The sequence below is a fragment of the Globicephala melas genome, chromosome 5 (assembly GCF_963455315.2).
Source record: "Globicephala melas chromosome 5, mGloMel1.2, whole genome shotgun sequence".
In the NCBI taxonomy this organism is placed as follows: domain Eukaryota; kingdom Metazoa; phylum Chordata; class Mammalia; order Artiodactyla; family Delphinidae; genus Globicephala; species Globicephala melas.
This window is the reverse complement of record NC_083318.1, coordinates 66,559,401-66,577,473: the sequence shown is the minus strand read 5'-3', so window position 1 is coordinate 66,577,473 and position 18,073 is coordinate 66,559,401. Positions and strand designations below refer to the sequence as shown.

Here is an 18,073-nt window from a genome sequence, read left to right as displayed (position 1 = left end):
AATGTGCATGGGAAGCACCTGGGATCTTGTTAAAACAAAGGTTCCGACTCAGTAAGTCAGGAGCAAAATAGGAGAGTCTAACAAGCTCCCAGGTGATGCCAATTCTGCTGGTCCACAGATTGCGCTTTGAGAGGCACTAAAGGATGCCAAAAAATGGATGAGAAATAGTCTCTAATTCTCACGGAGTTCACAGTCTCATAGGAGGTACAGACCGTAACTGTAAGAACTCAAATAAGAAGCAGCAAAGGGTGAGTACTGAAAAGGATGCTGAACACCAGGCAGCCTTGAGGTTTTAGCAGAACACATGCAACATGGGCTGTTCTCAGAATCTCATGTCAAGTGCTTTAAGAAAATAACATAAAAGAAATGAGGACCCAGTCGGGAGGTCCCAAAAGAAATTAAATATGTTCTCCCTTTTCTGATCCCTTTCTTGCTAGTTTTCTTAGTGAAGTGGGAGAATGCTGACTTTGTTTACTACCAACATACTTCTGCTTTCTTGTTGCAGAGAGCAGTAAAGGAAGATGGACCCCAGACAATGCTAGCTTCTTCATGGTTTCCAAAAACAGCCTCCTAGACTAGGTAAGTATTTATCCCAGCAGAGATGTCACCTTGCAGAGACAAAAACTGAGCCTGTTATCAAACAGACTAGCCCACTCTTAAGTGTAGGTGTCCAGGTGTCAACCTGAAAGGAAGACAAATGCAGCTTTGCCCCCCACACGCAGCTGAGAACTGCTTTGGAAAATTCTGTGGTGTGTGACACGTTGCTTTTCTGTACTGTCACATTTTAACAGGTTAACAGTATCAAAGCTAAACTTTCAAAACTCAGCTTTACAGGCTTGGGTATCTTTGCAATGAAATCACAAGATCACAGGGTTGAACTGCAACGTGGATCCCATCCTGTGAGTGTGTATCAGGGTTTCACTCTCAGAACATCGACTTCTAGGAAACACACAGTAGCCCAACCAACCTGTAGCCAAGCAGCGAACAAACAATCCTCTTGCTAAGGAGTCTGCTCCGAATTTCATCGAGATCCGACTATTTCTCAGAAAGAACATTCTGTCTCAGTGTTGTTCACTCGTCTTTCGTCCCAAACCGATGACAGTGTGGTAACGGGCTGCGTTCTGTAGAACGAAACACACACGGTTTGGAAGAACATCAGGCTTTAGGCTTTAGTCAGTGTCCCTAAGTTCAGGGTTCTCATCCATAAAACAAGGATAATGAAATCTACTAGTTACCTAACAGCATATTGTGAGAATTTAAGGAAGCAAATGTATGTGAAAGAACTGTAGAAACTACAAAATAATAATGTAATAGCATCATAGCTCATAAGCAATTGTCTTAATAAGTAGTAAAACAGTTGATTTCCATTATAAAAGTTGAAGGCCCAGATCCTTTTCCACTAGACTAGAACTGCAAGGGGGAAAAAAATTTAGCCAAACACTCTTTCCTGGGACTTCTACCCTTGAAGAATTGGTGCAAGGCTTTAAAAAATGGTGAGGTCCCATTCATTTAGAAGCAGCATTCTCATCTGACTGTTCCTGTCTTGAGAAATTTCCTTTAGTTCTTGTTTCCTTGCTCCACTCGAAACCATTGATTTCCTCCTATTTCAAGATGTGGTTCTCCAATCTTTGTTTGCCAGTAAATTTCCTTTTTTGCCTAAGCTGACCAACGTTTGTTTCTTTGCAATCAAAAAAAAACTTAGCTAACTGATATACCAAGCCAGGATCTCAACCCAGGACAGCCCAAAATCCAAAGCCCATGTACTAAACCAATAAATTATACTGTCTCTTAAAAAGTCACATTAAGTATTAAAATGTACAGTGCTTCTCTTATCCAACCTGCAGCTGTATTAATCTATGATCCACCCATTAGTTCATATGGTAACTTCTGACTTCTAAAAGCAAATGTGAAAATTATTTCTTATGTGATAATTCAGAAATTATAAGTGCCATGGATTTAAGGGGAATCATTGAGTCATTTGAGAAACTGAACTGTAGAGCTGATAGGAACCTATGAGATCATTTTCACCTAACTTTGTATAAACAGAAGTATCATAACAATTTCATGAAAACAGCATCTGGCAGACTTAAACATTCTTCTTTCAATTGGTATAGAAGCAACTACCCCACTGCTTAGATGCAATGTATTACAGACAAGTCTCACCAAGTACAAACTGTAAACACAGACTACAAAGACAAAATTTATCTTTCTCAGCTTTGTTTCAAATTTAAGAAATATCCAGGCTCTGCTAAGTGAGCAAGCCTATTACTCCAGTGGCCCCTTGAGTAGTCTAAGCAATCATCCTGGACATCAAACGGCAGAAAGCTTTTGGAAAGAAAAAAGGAAAAAAGGTTCAGCCACAGTTTAATTTCCTCTCTAATTGCAAAGGAACATATTCACTGAGCTCCTTGGGAAAGGAACTTTCTTCCACTCTCTCAACACTTTTCTGTTGGTACTAGATGAAAAAGAGACACAACAAATTGACGTGGACCCTTAGATTCACAATTTTCTGAAGAAGGGCTTGCAGGAATGGGCATGTGCTGCGTGTGAGAGGAGTGGAGGGAACCAGAGCAATGGGTTCCTGCATGTGTCTGGACCTGTTACCACTCACCCCAACATATGGCCAGTTTTCCATGAAAGAGAAAAAAGGCATGTCGACTGAAAAAAATGCACAACCCGAAAGTTGAGAATCATGTTTTATTCGGTGGACTTGCTGAGGACATAAGCCTGGAAGACAGCCTCTCAGCTTGCTCTGAGGGACTGCTCCTAAGAAGTATGAGAGGAGCCAGGATATATATAGGAGTTTTTGCAAAAAAAAACAGGTAGTCGGAACATCAGAAGATTACTGCTAAAGAAAACCAGACATCTCAAGTTAATGAATTTAGTGCTTTTCTATATATAGGAAGATGCAAGAGTCTGGCCTCACTGAAATCAATCCTTTGATATGATATATCTGGCCTTGATATCAAAGGCAAGTATCCTGTTTTTCTCCATCCTGAATCCCCTCAAGGTGCACAGTTGTGGGCGGCTACAGTGGCTGATGGCTTGATGACTGCAATATCCTTTGTTTACTGATATGGCAGGTGACATTTCCACACGCAAAACAAATAAATCACATTGGATTGTATATTTAGGATAAATGATATTTTCAAAATTCCCTGCAACATGCAAAAACCACTCACATTTATTAAAAATCATTCTCCCCACTCCAGGGTTGAAAGATTCTTTCATTTAGCAGGTATTTTTTTTTAGCACTTTGAGGAACTAGTGTTCTTTCTGAGCTCAAATCAATACCTCACTTACTGTGAAGTTCCAAGCTGCAGGATCATCACATAAAACACAATAGGGTCCTTCTAGTAATAGGACCCAATCTTGTTGAATGTGCACAAGTGGAAAACACAGAACACTGAATTTCATCAAATGTAAGATGCTATCAGCATGCAGGTTTTATAAATTTAAGTTTTAGCAAAGTAAATAAAGACCAATCTTGTTGAATGTGCACAAGTGGAAACCACAGAACACTGAATTTCATCAAATGTAAGATGCTATCAGCATGCAGGTTTTATAAATTTAAGTTTTAGCAAAGTAAATAAAGACAAATTGATCACATAATTTGATGACTCATTTTTATTGAATATGTGACTGTTTGGAATCATATAAATATTATAAATGACATGCTAATGTAATGAATTCTAATTAGAAGTTTTAAAAAGCCGTATCCTAAAAAATTAGAAGAATGAAAAATACTGGCATAGAATCTCCTCAGAAATCTCAAATGGAATTATCTGATGGATCTGGAACACCATTAGCGAAATGTCTATTCACTTCTTTGAAGATCTTTAGGGAGAAGTTTAGATGTCTTGGTATAATGGAACAGGAGCCTTCTATGAAAACACTGAAAGAAGAAATATCAATAACGACGTGGCCCAAGAATATCACCTTTACCCTGAGTTGCTACTTTTAATATTTTCATTTACAATTTATTTCAAAAGTTGGTCTAATATTTTTTACTGCATGAACAAACTTTCATCAAAACGGCCTTTCTACAGAATACATTTCTCTTCAGTTTGCAAAGACGATATTCTATTCTTAAGCAAGCAATTCTGGTTTTACATTTGTAGCACCATTAAATAGAACTGGAGAGGTAACTTTTTTTGTACGTTTTTGTTGTAAATTTTACTACTTCAAACTTTTTTTGTGGCTGCCAAAGGGAAAAGAATAAGAAACAAAAATCAATGTTTGTATTTAAACTTGGAAGTATGATGAGAAGATACGGTGTGTGTATGTGTGCGTGTGTGTTGTTCTTTTGTTTTGCCTACTTTCTAGAATGTAAGTTTATGATACATATACTTACAGATAGCTCCTTCTCCTCCTATTACAGAGATTAACAATCCCTTTCTCTCAATAAACACAGAAGCTATCATTTATTGAGTAGTTATTATGTGCTCAGTGCCATACTAAGCTCTTTAGACTCATATAAGAACTCTATGACAAAGTCATATTAAAATGGTGAAAACCTTTACAATATTCATTTAAGAAGTATTTATTGAACAACTACTGTGAGACATTATTCTGGGCTTTGATGATATCAGAGTAAACAAAACACAAAGCCACTCTTCTCAAAAAACTAACAAAAATAGAGAGAAAAAGCATCCATAGATGAAAGAGTATCTTTAAAGTATGACAATTTGATTGAAAACAAATCAGCAGTTACAATACAAGACAGAAAATTCTGAGAAAATGTATTCAAAAAATACATTCGAAAATCAATCTAGAAATGTACGTCCAACAAAATTATCATCCAATAATGCGGGCAAAACATGTAAATCACTAGATGAAAACAAACTGTTTCTTCTATTAATAGATTCTAAATAAAAGCACTTAAAATATACTTCTAGAAGAGGACAAATTAGCCATAAAGGGATGTCAGAAAAGCATACAAGAAGGATGAACAAAGCAGATTCCACAAAATACCAATAACAATGGTGCTGGTCATATTATTATTTGTGTATGGATATGACCTTACCTTAAAAATAATATCTACAAACATACATCAATATTTTATTATTATTATGTTATATATTATATATATATATTATGTATATATTATTATGAGGAAATTTTCCTCTCAAAAATTAACCTGAACAAATTTAAAAAATTAACCTGAATGTAGAACCATTTATATGAAGAGAAAATAAAGTTCCATTTTCTTTTAAGCATAATTATGAATAATGGCTTCTTCTAGGCTCTGCTGTTTTAATCAATTGTGATTTTTATTACCTTTTTTTAATGCTCAAATTGTCACAAATTAGCCAGTGGGAACCGTTTTTTTTTTTTTGCGGTACGCGGTCCTCTCACTGCTGTAGCCTCTCCCGTTGCAGAGCACAGGCTCCGGACGCGCAGGCTCAGCGGCCATGGCTCACAGGCCCAGCCGCTCCGCGTCATGTGGGACCCTCCTGGACTGGGGCACGAACCCGTGCCCCCTGCATCAGCAGGCGGACTCTCAACCACTGCGCCACCAAGGAAGCCCAGTGGGAACTCTTTTTAAGCTAGCTTCTGAGTCCTGTCAACACCACATCAGAACATTTCAAAGCACACTTGCCTGCTGGAAACAAACATTTCTAGCCTAATCTTGAAAACTCTCTTCCCCAAGGCATAGAATTAGCTCCTCCTAGAAGCATTGATATTTTTAGTTGATTTTTACCATTTCTCTATGATATCCCTACTTGAAATTTTAACTCCTCACAAAACTGTAACTAAACCTCCTTACTTTTATAATGTGATGAACTAAATAATCTTTACCATTTTTATTAAAATTTATATAATCACTTGATTTTTTAAACTCTGTCAATAAAAACTGTCTAAAAGACAGTGCTAACATTTTGAGTGATTTTCAATATTTTTATTCTGCTATGATTTTATGTACTCAAAACCCATTTCAGCCCAATATTCCTAATTATTTCCAGGAAGTTACATAACTTTTCTAATTTTTATAGAGCAGTGTATTTCTAAAGCTGTCATTGTCTTTAGTAAGTTGTAATTACTTTTAATATGAGACAAAAATTTTAAATCAACTACTTAACAAATGCCAAGATATATACTTTATCCATCCATACACGAGACAAAAAATGAAAATCTTTGGTTGTTCACTATTTTAATTAAAATAAGAAAAGCATTATATCTGTAAACAATAAGGCAAATTAAAATTGGAAAAAATTTCAGTTTTCACTTGGAGAGAAACTGAGATTCTGGTGCATGCTGAAAGACATAATTCATCATGGAAGTTCAATATCTAAGCCCTCACAGAAAAAGCATCTTCAAATCTCTTTGATGATACTTATGTGGGCAAATGGTACCCTCTGGTGCAAGACTGATTGTAACTGACACTTTCAACTTCATGCTCAAATTGGAAAAAGGTCCCCTAAGGATAGAGGAGCAATACTCAATTAAAGATGTCTGATTGTTAGAGAAAATGATACTGATTACCTTGCCTCTGAACCTCAAATTAATTATGCAAGATAATTCTCAACAATTTAAGACTGCCTCTATTATGTGATTTATTAGAACTACCTTGAACCTCTCTGGCCACTTAACATATGGCTTTTCAAAAGTAATTGAGAATATTCCATTGTATCTAGATGGGTGGGATGGGGGAAGGTGGGAGGGAGGTCAAAGAGGGAGGGGATATAGGTATACCTATAGCTGATTCACTTCATTGTACAGCAGAAATTAACACAACATTGTAAAGCAATTTTACTCCAATTAAAAAAATGTAAAAAAAAAAGTAATTGAGAAATGTGTTTCTTTTTCTAGCTGGAATTTATTTAAAAGTTTTGGACAATAACTTGAGATATATCATCTAGACACATTAATATTTATAATCTAGGTTTAGCTTTGCCAAAACAAAGCTGCAATTAGAATCCAAGTTTTCACCAAATCATTCAGATTTTTACAGTTTAAAAACCCAAAGTAAGTTTTGCTGAATCTGAAATGATAAATAATTTGTCCCAAACCATTGCCTTAAGGTCATATAGTAAGTACAATAGGAAAGCAAAGTGAAGAGACTGAATCTATATTAAAAGGTAGGCTTTCCTAAGGTTCTTTCTATGCTAGTATCATCAGTCAATACATAATTAAATATTTTGATAGAGTACAAAATGTGATTTTTTTTTTTCCTGAGACAAAACAGAAATACCAAATAGGTTGTGTTGCATGCACCAATTCCAATTATCTGATACTGAGTAACTCCAGGACCGTGTTGAGGATTCTGAGAAAGAATCTGTGGCTCAGAGTCCAATATTAGCCAGGAGTGGAGGACTGGATACATATTTTTGGCCATCCTGACTCCAAAAGAACTGAAAAGAATTCCTTAGGACGTTACCTCTACCTTTCAAAATATTAACGAATATTCTTTTCTACTTTGAATTAAGACATCTAACACATTTTGATTTCTATAAATACCTCTGAAACTAAATTTTTATTATCCAACCACATGTAATTTAATAGGAAAAAAAATTTCACTGAGTGCCCACCAAAAGCCCTTATACCTGGAACTGGGAATTAAACAGTGCACAAAATAGACACAATTTTGCCCTCTCTGGGCTCTCAAATTAACAGGAAGGTAATAATTTTGATAATAATTGTCTATATAGGCAAAAATCCTCAACAAAATATTAGCAAACCAAATCCAACAATATATAAAGAGGATCATACACCATGATCAAGTTGGATTCATTCCAGGGTCATAAGGATGATTTAACATACACAAATCAATCAGTGTGATACAACACATCAACACAAGGAAAGATAAAAACCATATAATCATCTCAGTAGATGCAGAAAAAGCATTTGACAAAATTCAACATCCATTCAGAATAAAAAGTCTCATCAGAGGGAACATATCTCAACATAATAAAGGCCATTTATGACGAACCCACAGCCAACATAATACCCAATGGTGAAAAGCTGAAAGCCTTCCCACTAAATTCAGGAGCAAGACAAGGACGTCCACTCTCATCACTTCTATATAACACAGTATTAGAAATCCTAGCCACAGCAATCAGATAAGAAAAAGAAATAAAAGTATCCAAATTGGAAGAGAAGAGGTAAAACCATCACTACTTGAAGATGACATGATACTCTATATAGAGAACCCTAAGTCTCCACACAAAAACTATTAGAATTAATAAATGATTTCAGCAAGGTAGGAGGATACAAGATTAAGATATAGAAATCCATTGCATTTCTACACACTAATAATGAAATATCAGAGACAGTAAAAAAAAAATCCCATTTAAAATCATATAAAAAATATACCTAGGAATAAACTTAACCAAGGAGGTGAAAGATCTATATGCTGAAAACTATAAAACATTGATAAGGAAATTGAAGATGATTCAAAGAAATGGAAAGATATCCCATGTCCTTGGACTGAGAGAATTAATATTGTTAAAATGGCCATACTACTCAAAGTAATCTACAGATTTAATGCAATCCCTATCAACATGCCCATGACATTTTTCACAGAACTAGAACAAATAACTCTAAAATTTATATGGAACCATAAAAGACCCAGAATTGCCAAAACAATCCTGAGGGGGGAAAAAAAAAAAAAGCTGGAAGTATAACCCTTCCAGACTTCAGACTATACTACAAAGCTACAGTAATCAAAACAGCATGATATTGGCATGATCAATGGAATCAATGGAATAGGACAGAGAGCCCAGAAATAAACCCATGCATTTACAGTCAATTAATCTATGATAAAAGAGGCAAGAATATATAATGGAGAAAAGACAGTCTCTTCAATAAGTGGTGTTGGGAAAGCTGGACAGCTACATATAAAACAATGAAATTAGAACATCCCCTTACACCATATACAAAAATAAACTCAAAATGGTTTAAAGACCTAGATGTAAGACATGACACCATAAAGCTCCTAGAAGAGAACATAGGCAAACCATTCTTTGACATAAATCATAGCAATATTATCTTAGATCAGTCTCCCAAAGCAAAAGAAGTAAAAGCAAAAATAAACAAATGAGACCTAATCAAATTTAAAAGCTTTTGCACAGCAAAGGAAACCATCAACAAAATAAAAAGACAACCTATGGAATGGGAGAAAATATTTGCAAATGATGCAACTGACAAGTGGTTAATATCCAAAATATACAAATAGCTCATACAACTCAATATTTAAAAAACAGACAACCCAATTAAAAAATGGGCAGGAGACCTAAATAGACATTTTTCCAAAGAAGACATACAGATGGCCAACTGGAACATGAAAAGATGCTCAGCATCGCTAATTATTGGAGAAATGTGAATCAAAACCACAATGAGATATCACCTCACACAGGTCAGAATGGCTATCATCATAAAGTGTACAAATAATAAATGCTGGAGAGGATGTGGAGAAAAGGGAACCCTTGTACACTGTTGGTGGGAATGTAAATTGGTGCAGACACTATGCAAAAACAGTATGAAGGTTCCTTAGAAAACTAAAAATAGAACTAACATATGATCCAGCAATTCCACTCCTGTATATATACCTGGAAAAAAAAAAGAAAATATTAATTTGAAAAGATACATGCACCCCCAACATTCATAGCAGCACTATTTACAATAGCCAAGACAAGGAAGCAACCCAAGTGCCCATCAACAGACGATTGGATAAAGAAGATGTGGCTTATATCTACAATGGAATATTACTCAGCCAAAAAAAGAATTAAATACTGCCATCTGTAGCAACATGGATGGACCTAGAGAATATTATGATTAGTGAAATAAATCAGACAAAGACAAATACTATATGCTACCACTTATATGTGGAATCTAAAAAATAATACAAATGAACCTATATACAGAACAGAAAAAGACTCACAGACAGAAAACAAACTTATGGTTACCAAAGGTGAAAGGGAAGGGGGAGAGACAAATTAGAGTACAGGATTAACAGATAAAAACTACTATACTTAAAATAGAGAAGCAACAATTCCCTATAGCACAGGGAATTATTACCCAATATTTTGTAATAATCTAAAATAGACTATAATCTTCAAAAAAACCCCACGAATCACTGTGCTGTACACCTGAAACTAACACAAGACTGTAATTCAATTATACTTCAATAAAAAAAATAGTAATAATCTAAAAGAATGGTTGTATCATGCTTTGCAATGTATTTTTAAACATTAACCTTCCTTGAATTCTTTGGAAAAGCCAATTCGTTCATGATGTACTTTTTCAACACATTGTGAGATTTGGTTTGCTAATATTTTGTTCAGGAATTTTGCATCTATTTTCACAAGGAAGAATGACTTTTAATCATCCATTATCAATAAAATCCTTATTTGATTTTGGCATCATGATAATTTAGCCTCATTAAGTTATTTGTAAGATGTCACCTGTTTTATTTTGTTCTATTTTCTGGAAGGATTATATGGTTTTGGAATTAATTGTTTCTTGATGATGTGTCATAACTTGTCTTTTAATTGATCTAGATCTGTTGTTTGTTCTGTTTGGGTTTTCATTTTGGCTTTTTATATAGAAGAGGGAAAGATTTTTAAACACTGATCTAGTTTCTTTAAAGGTTACAGGTCTACTAAGATTTTCTTTTATTTCTACTTGATTCAGTATTGCTAAGTAATTTTCTGTGTGAAATTGTCCATTACAATGTAAATTTTTTACATAAGACTGTACACTGTTCATGTATGTGCAATTTTATTTTGTAGGTTAGATGTTTTTTCTCTCCCTGTCCCTTGATAAATTTCACCAGGGTATATCAATTAACACTGAATTACCTTTTTTTTTTAACAATTAAAATCAATTTGGCCAATTATTTTGGCTTCATACCAAAAGGCATAAAATTGCCAAGAAGTGGTAAGCCTTTTCTTGGTAATCCATTCTTTTAATATTAAGCTTCTCCGTTATTAAAGTATATTTGTAATTATTCTATGTTCAGCACCCATGAAAAGCAGCCATTCTTTCATTTTGATGAAATAAATTTTCATCTCTTTTTCACTGCCAATAATAAATGATGTTTCCTTTGTAGAGCCTTTCTTCTTAAATCTTTATTCACAAGTCCTATATTTCTCTTTGATTCATTCCTTTGAACTCTGTCTAGGGTCTCTCCGTATCTTTTAAATTTTGAAACAGAGAACTTAATATTAAACCCTAAAACTACCTGACCAATGGTATATAAAATAAAAAAATGATCTTAGGAACCCAAACATTCAATATGTTGTCTTCGTTAATGCTGCTTGAGAAGCCTTGAATAAGGGGATTATGCAAAGTGGGAGAGTGGAGGCCTCCTGCAGAGAGGAAATCTTGACCACAGACACACTTCCTCATCACCTCTTTTATTAAGACCTCAGAGACTGTGCCCTCTGTTTTCTTGTGTGCTACCACGTACTTCTTCCAAACAGAGTTTTCCATGACCCTAAATAACTCAGAGCTTTCTCACAGTTTTTCCAGGTTTCCTAGGGGTTTGCATTGCAAAAACAAGGAAACTGGCTAAGATAACCTTAACTAATCATAAGGATTTTATATTTTCAATAAGTCACTGAGCAAAATGACACCAACACCTCTAAGACCTGGGAAGAAAACTATGCCTCCAACCCTTTGGCTCTCTCTCTTCATTCTCTCTTTGGTTCTGGAGAGAACATGAAATAAATATATTTTATCTCAGCAGGCATGAGATAAATATGTTTTGTTTCTAGGACTGGTGATTCTGATGATAAAAGTTAATTATATCTTAATTACCCACTTATCCCTTTGCGGGGGCGGGGGCAATAGAGGAGACAATAGTTCTTTGCACAGGGCAGTCTCTCAATAAACATCTGTTGAATGAATGAACTAATGACAAACAAGTTAAAGATGGCATTGGATCCTTGGAATCACAAGGTCCAAGTAAGTTTCCTCTACATTTTAAGAAATACAGGGTTTTATCCGTTTCTGTTTTTTCTTCTAATTTATGAAAGTAAATTATAATGATCTTAGCCATCATTCTCAGAAAAGGGATGACTATTTTTCTTTCAAGAATAATTAGCTCAAAAACAATTAAAGTTCACAGAGGCAACCTAAGGTATTAGGAAAGTAGCTGGTTTTTTTTTTAAAGAAATTTACAAACCATGGCAATACAAATCCTTTTTGGAATAAGGCAGCATTATAAATCTATAAATTAAAATATTTTACTCATCCATTTTTAATTACAATAGGAAACAGAAAAAATATATTCAGTCAATATAAGTATAATCTTTATCTAGGTTAGGAATACAATGAAAGGGATATAGGTGGAAATATAGATGAAAGCAACAGAGATCAAGAAGGTGGAGGGAGAGGGAAAACGGAGGAAAAAGAAAGAAACATAGATCGAAAGCAGCAAGAATTGAAAGAGAGAAGTGTTCCCTATTAAAAGCTTTTTAAACAATTACTGCTATAGGCTGTTAAAGTTGGGCTATGGTGTTCCCCCAATAGGATTAAACAGTAATGTCAAATTTTGAATTTTCCTAAAGAGTCAAAGGACAATAAGCTATGAGCTGTAAGTTTCCCATAATTTAAAGACTGCAGTAAAAATTTAATATTCATTTAGGGAGAGAAATACGTATTTCCTACTCTATCAGTTATAAATAAGTTTAGCTGCAAGTAAAGAAACCACGATTAAGAGTAGCTTAGAGCTTCCCTGGTGGCGCAGTGGTTGAGCATCTGCCTGCCGATTCAGGGGACACGGCTTCGTGCCCCGGTTCAGGAAGATCCCACATGCCGCGGAGCGGCTGGGCCCGTGAGCCATGGCCGCTGAGCCTGCGCGTCCGGAGCCTGTGCTCCGCGGCGGGAGAGGCCGCAACAGTGAGAGGCCCGCGTACTGCAAAAAAAAAAAAAGTTTCTTTTTTTCCTCACAGAACAAGAAGTTCAGGGCAAGGCAGTATCTGGTGTTCACTGACTGCTCAATGACGTTACTGAGGATTCAGGAACTTTTTTCTCTTTGTTCCAGTGCCCTGGCCACAATAAAAGACCTTCCTCTCACCATTGTGGCCTCCAGGTCTCTAGATAGCTCCTGAACCAGCAGGCCTGATATCAAGGAAAGAAGAGTGCGACTGGAGAAAAATAATAAAGAACAAGACCAAAGGGGCCTTCCTGCGTGCCTCTCCCTCCTTATCAGAGAAGCCATGGCATCTGGGACACCTCGCTCAGCCCGCTTGTGCTTACATCTCATAGGCCAGTACCACGTTCCCTAGGGAGAAGGGCTTGTGTATGGGGATGGCGTGGTAAACCACCATGTTCACCACAGTCACATTTTCAAGAGATCAATTTACTTTGCCTGGGGTCACAATTTAATGAAGAGGACAACAGCTATTTTTCCCTTGGCAGTCATATTCCAGTGGTCTGGCAGCAAGCAGAAGAAAGATTTTCCTATACAAGAAATTTTGTTCATGGGCAAATATATTTAGTCTTGCTACCGTACTCAATTCATTCAAAGATACATTCTAATTTACATGAGGTGGATATCATAATCGAATGCAGGGCAGGCCCTTGAAATTCCAAAATGCAAGCACAACACATGAAAAATTTCCAATTCTGCCAGGTCCTTACAGTTTAAAATGTAAAATACTAAGCTGTTTGCTGCAAGCAAACTTGACTCTTCCTAAATTTAATCTGTCATCTAAGTCTCGCAACAGAAATATTTGCCCCTGTGTCTACTCAGTGAATACAACTGAAGATGAATATCCTCATTTTCTCTTATGAAGACTCAGGAAAACACAGGTTTGTTAGGCAAATTATGCACTCTTTCCAGGCTCTCTGGACAATAAATATAATTCAAATTTAGTATCCCTGATGATTAGCATATATATATACACACACACATATATATATATTAGTGTATATATATATTTTATATATATAAACTATATATATTATCATATATATAAACTAGTATACATATGATTAGTATATATATTTGTATATATAAATATGTAAGTATATATATACTAATACATTATGATGATTAGTATAGTCTTTTTTTAACATCTTTATTGGATTATAATTGCTTTACAATGATGTGTTAGTTTCTGCTTTATAACAAAGTGAATCAGTTATACATATACATATGTTCCCATATCTCTTCCCTCTTGCGTCTCCCTCCCTCCCACCCTCCCTATCCCACCCCTCTAGGTGGTCACAAACCACCTAGCCGATCTCCCTGTGCTATGTGGCTGCTTCCCACTAGCTATCTATTTTATGTTTGGTGGTGTATATATGTCCATGCCACTCTCTCACTTTGTCACAGCTTACCCTTCCCCCTCCCCATATCCTCAAGCCCATGCTCTAGTAGGTCTGTGTCTTTATTCCTGTCTTACCCCTAAGTACTTCATGGCTTTTTTTTTTTCCCTTAGATTCCATATATATGTGTTAGCATACGGTATTTGTTTTTCTCTTTCTGACTTACTTCACTCTGTATGACAGACTCTAGGTCCATCCACCTCACTACAAATAACTCAATTTAGGTTCTTTTTATGGCTGAGTAATATTCCATTGTATGTATGTGCCACATCTTCCTTATCTATTCATCTTCATCTGTTGATGGACACTTAGGTTGCTTCCATGTCCTGGCTATTGTACATAGAGCTGCAATGAACATTTTGGTACATGACTCTTTTTTTTTTTTTTTGCAGTACGCGGGCCTCTCACTGTTGTGGCCTCTCCCATTGCGGAGCACAGGCTCCGGACGTGCAGGCTCAGCAGCCATGGCTCACGGGCTCAGCCGCTGTGCGGCATGTGGGATCTTCCCGGACCGGGGCACGAACCCGTGTCCCCTGCATCAGCAGGCAGATGCTTAACCACTGCGCCACCAGGGAAGCCCCGCATGACTCTTTTTGAATTATGGTTTTCTCAGGGTATATGCCCAGTAGTGGGATTGCTGGGTCATATGGTAGTTCTATTTGTAGTTTTTTAAGGAACCTCCATACTGTTCTCCATAGTGGCTGTATCAATTTATATTCCCACCAACAATGCAAGAGTGTTCCCTTTTCTCCACACCCTCTCCAGCATTTATTGTTTCTAGATTTTTTAATGATGGCCATTCTGACCAGTATGAGATGATATCTCATTGTAGTTTTGATTTGCATTTCTCTAATGATTAATGATGTTGAGCATTCTTTCACATGCTGGTTGGCAATCTGTATATCTTCTTTGGAGAAATGTCTATTTAGGTCTTCTGCCCATTTTTGGATTGGTTTGTTTGTTTTTTTGTTATTGAGCTGCATGAGCTGCTTGTAAATTTTGGAGATTAATCCTTTGTCAGTTGCTTCACTTGCAAATAGTTTCTCAAATTCTGAGGGTTGTCTTTTGGTCTTGTTTATGGTTTCCTTTGCTGTGCAAAAGCTTTGAAGTTTCATTAGGTCCCATTTGTTTATTTTTGTTTTTATTTCCATTTCTCTAGGAGGTGGGTCAAAAAGGATCTTGCTTTATGTCATAGAGTGTTCTGCCTATGTTTTCTTCTAAGAGTTTTATAGTGTCTGGTCTTACATTTAGGTCTCTAATCCATTTAGAGTTTATTTTTGTGTATGGTGTTAGGGAGTGTTCTAATTTCATTCTTTTACATGTAGCTGTCCAGTTTTCCCAGCACCACTTATTGAAGAGGCTGTCTTTTCTCCACTGTATATTCTAATATATTACTGTATACAAAAATATATAATATTAGTTTATATACACTAAACTATATAAACTTATATGATGATTTATATACATAAATGAGTATACTAGTTTATAAGCAATATAAATAAGTATATATGGATATAAAGTATATATAAACTAGTATATATATTAGTATATATAGTTATATATATAAACTCTCATAGATAAAGGTTTCTGGGAGATAGTTTCATAAATTCATAGCACAGCATGTGTTTTAATAGCATTTATCATGTATTTTAATAATTATATATAGAGAGTATATATATATAGTATTCATGTATTCTCAGGGGTGTAAAATATTAGACTATAAGGATATCTACCAAATTTACCAAGCTATTAACAGTAGTGCTAACAGTAGTGCTCTTTTCTGGATGGTGGGATAAAGGTATTTTGTGTTTGGGGCACGTGCAGCACGCACACTGGCACTTTACTATGGCTATATGATTATTATTAACAAAATTCTTATTACGTTATATTAGAAATGTCTGCATGTCAGTCTCTCCCATTAGCTGTAATCTCTATAAGGATTCAAGGGTCTTGTCACTTATTTCTATATCCATACTTTCCAGAATAGTACCTGGAAATTAGTAAGTGCTTGTTGTCCTCAGAATAAATTAATGAAAGAATGAGTTTGATTTTGGACTTCCTCATTCAGGTCAGTGTCCATCCATTCGTTCAAGTACTCTAACCAGGATTTGATGATCCACGTTCCTGTGATTGTGCTAATATGTTAGAGGTGCTTCCAACTAAAAATTGTCACTCGCCATCTGGTTCTACAAGCATGAAGTCACTAGCCACTGTAGTCGCTGACCTTCAACATAAACTGAAAGGAGTTCAAGGGGAAGATCAGGAATGAGGCTCTCCGTGCTCTGGGAAAAACTGGCAGAACAGGCCGTCAGATAGATATTTTCAGGAGAAGATTTTATGAGCCCAATTTCTTGCATCTTCTCATACCTAGAAAAGCACTAAAATCATTAATGGAGACATCTGGCTCCTCATGACTAGCAGCAACATTTTGCCAAAATGTGTGCCTGACCGCATGTATCCACCTTCACTAAAATCACGTACATACTGACCTTCCCCCCACCTCTTCGGAGCAGTTCCTCGGAGCTATCTGAATGGCTGTCTCTGGGCTATAGTCCTCATTTGACCCCAAAGAAAACTTAACTCACAACTGTCATGTTGTGCTTTTTTTTTAAGTGCTAACATTTTTAAAAGAAAACAAATAATGAATCACTTAATATCCTTCAGATGCCCCTGAGAATAGCATGACTTCACATTCCTAACATTGTCTTAGGTCCCATGATCATATAGAAGTTGACACCAAATGCTGACCTATCACTATTGAGAATCCCATCTAAAACTGCCTTCAAGTACTGTTGCCAGATGCCAATATTGACCTGGACCATTCACTATTTTATTTTCTTATTCAGAAAAAAAGCAGCATTTTTATCAACATTTCTTAAAATTACTTGGAAGTAAAAGAACTACTTTAAAACATAAAATGGTCAGGTCTAAGATTTGATTTGATTTACAAGCTAATAAATTAGTCTGTTGTTCTTTCCTGGATGCTGGTAGAAGAGACAAAACTCCTGAGTCAGAGAAAAAGGGTTTTGTCACTCATGGCACCGCAAACAGCTGGAGCATCAGTATATTTACAATGGTTCTTCTTGCCCCCAGATCTCACAAGGAGATGGGGAGGGGGCCAGATGGATGCTATACATGCAGAGTATGTGCATCCCAGCTGAGAAACATTGAGATTGGGGAATCCATCACATTTATAGAAAGGAGTGAACTAGCTTACTCTTTGTGTGGGTGTAGAAGGAGATATCACCTCATCTCTCAAGATTACCAACTGCATAAACAGCCCTGAAAAATGGCCCCAGTAAACAGCAGTTAGGGCCTTACAATCTTAGCACACTCAGCAAGACATAAAGGACAGCCAAGTAGCCTACAAAGGACTATCTCTCCCACAAAACTATCATTATATAAGCACAAATAAATCATCGACCAAAATTTGCAAATTTTTATTTATTCTGCAGAGAACACAGAGCAAGCCTATTTCGATGTAGTTCAATGCTTGGGCTCCGCTTGGCTTTTATCCCCACCTACTATGACTAGAGCAAAGAGTTGTGAACGAAATACAAGAAATGAGGCTGCCGCAGAAGTCAGGGTCAGAGGATGAAGGGTTTTATATACCACGATAAAGACATTGGACTTATCCAAAGAAAACAGGAGCTATTTGAGGGTTCAAAGTGAGAGAGATTCGATTTGCATTTTATATAAATGGCATGGAACAGGCAAATATAGAGGCAGGAAGGCTAATTTGGAGGCAGTTGAATGATTGCAGCCTGACCCAAAAAGTAGGAGTTAGGATACA

The 18,073-nt window shown here is 36.1% G+C and overlaps 1 protein-coding gene across 3 annotated transcripts in view; it reads right to left on the bottom strand.

Annotated features, from left to right (window-relative positions):
- Positions 1-18,073, bottom strand: part of GRXCR1 (glutaredoxin and cysteine rich domain containing 1) — a 313,882-nt gene that overhangs the window by 219,720 nt on the left and 76,089 nt on the right. For all 3 annotated transcript variants that reach the window (XR_009563995.2, XR_009563996.2, XR_009563997.1), the window contains one exon: positions 968-1,121. The gene's annotated coding sequence lies outside the window, so the exon portion shown is untranslated. The remainder of the gene's footprint in view (positions 1-967; positions 1,122-18,073) is intronic.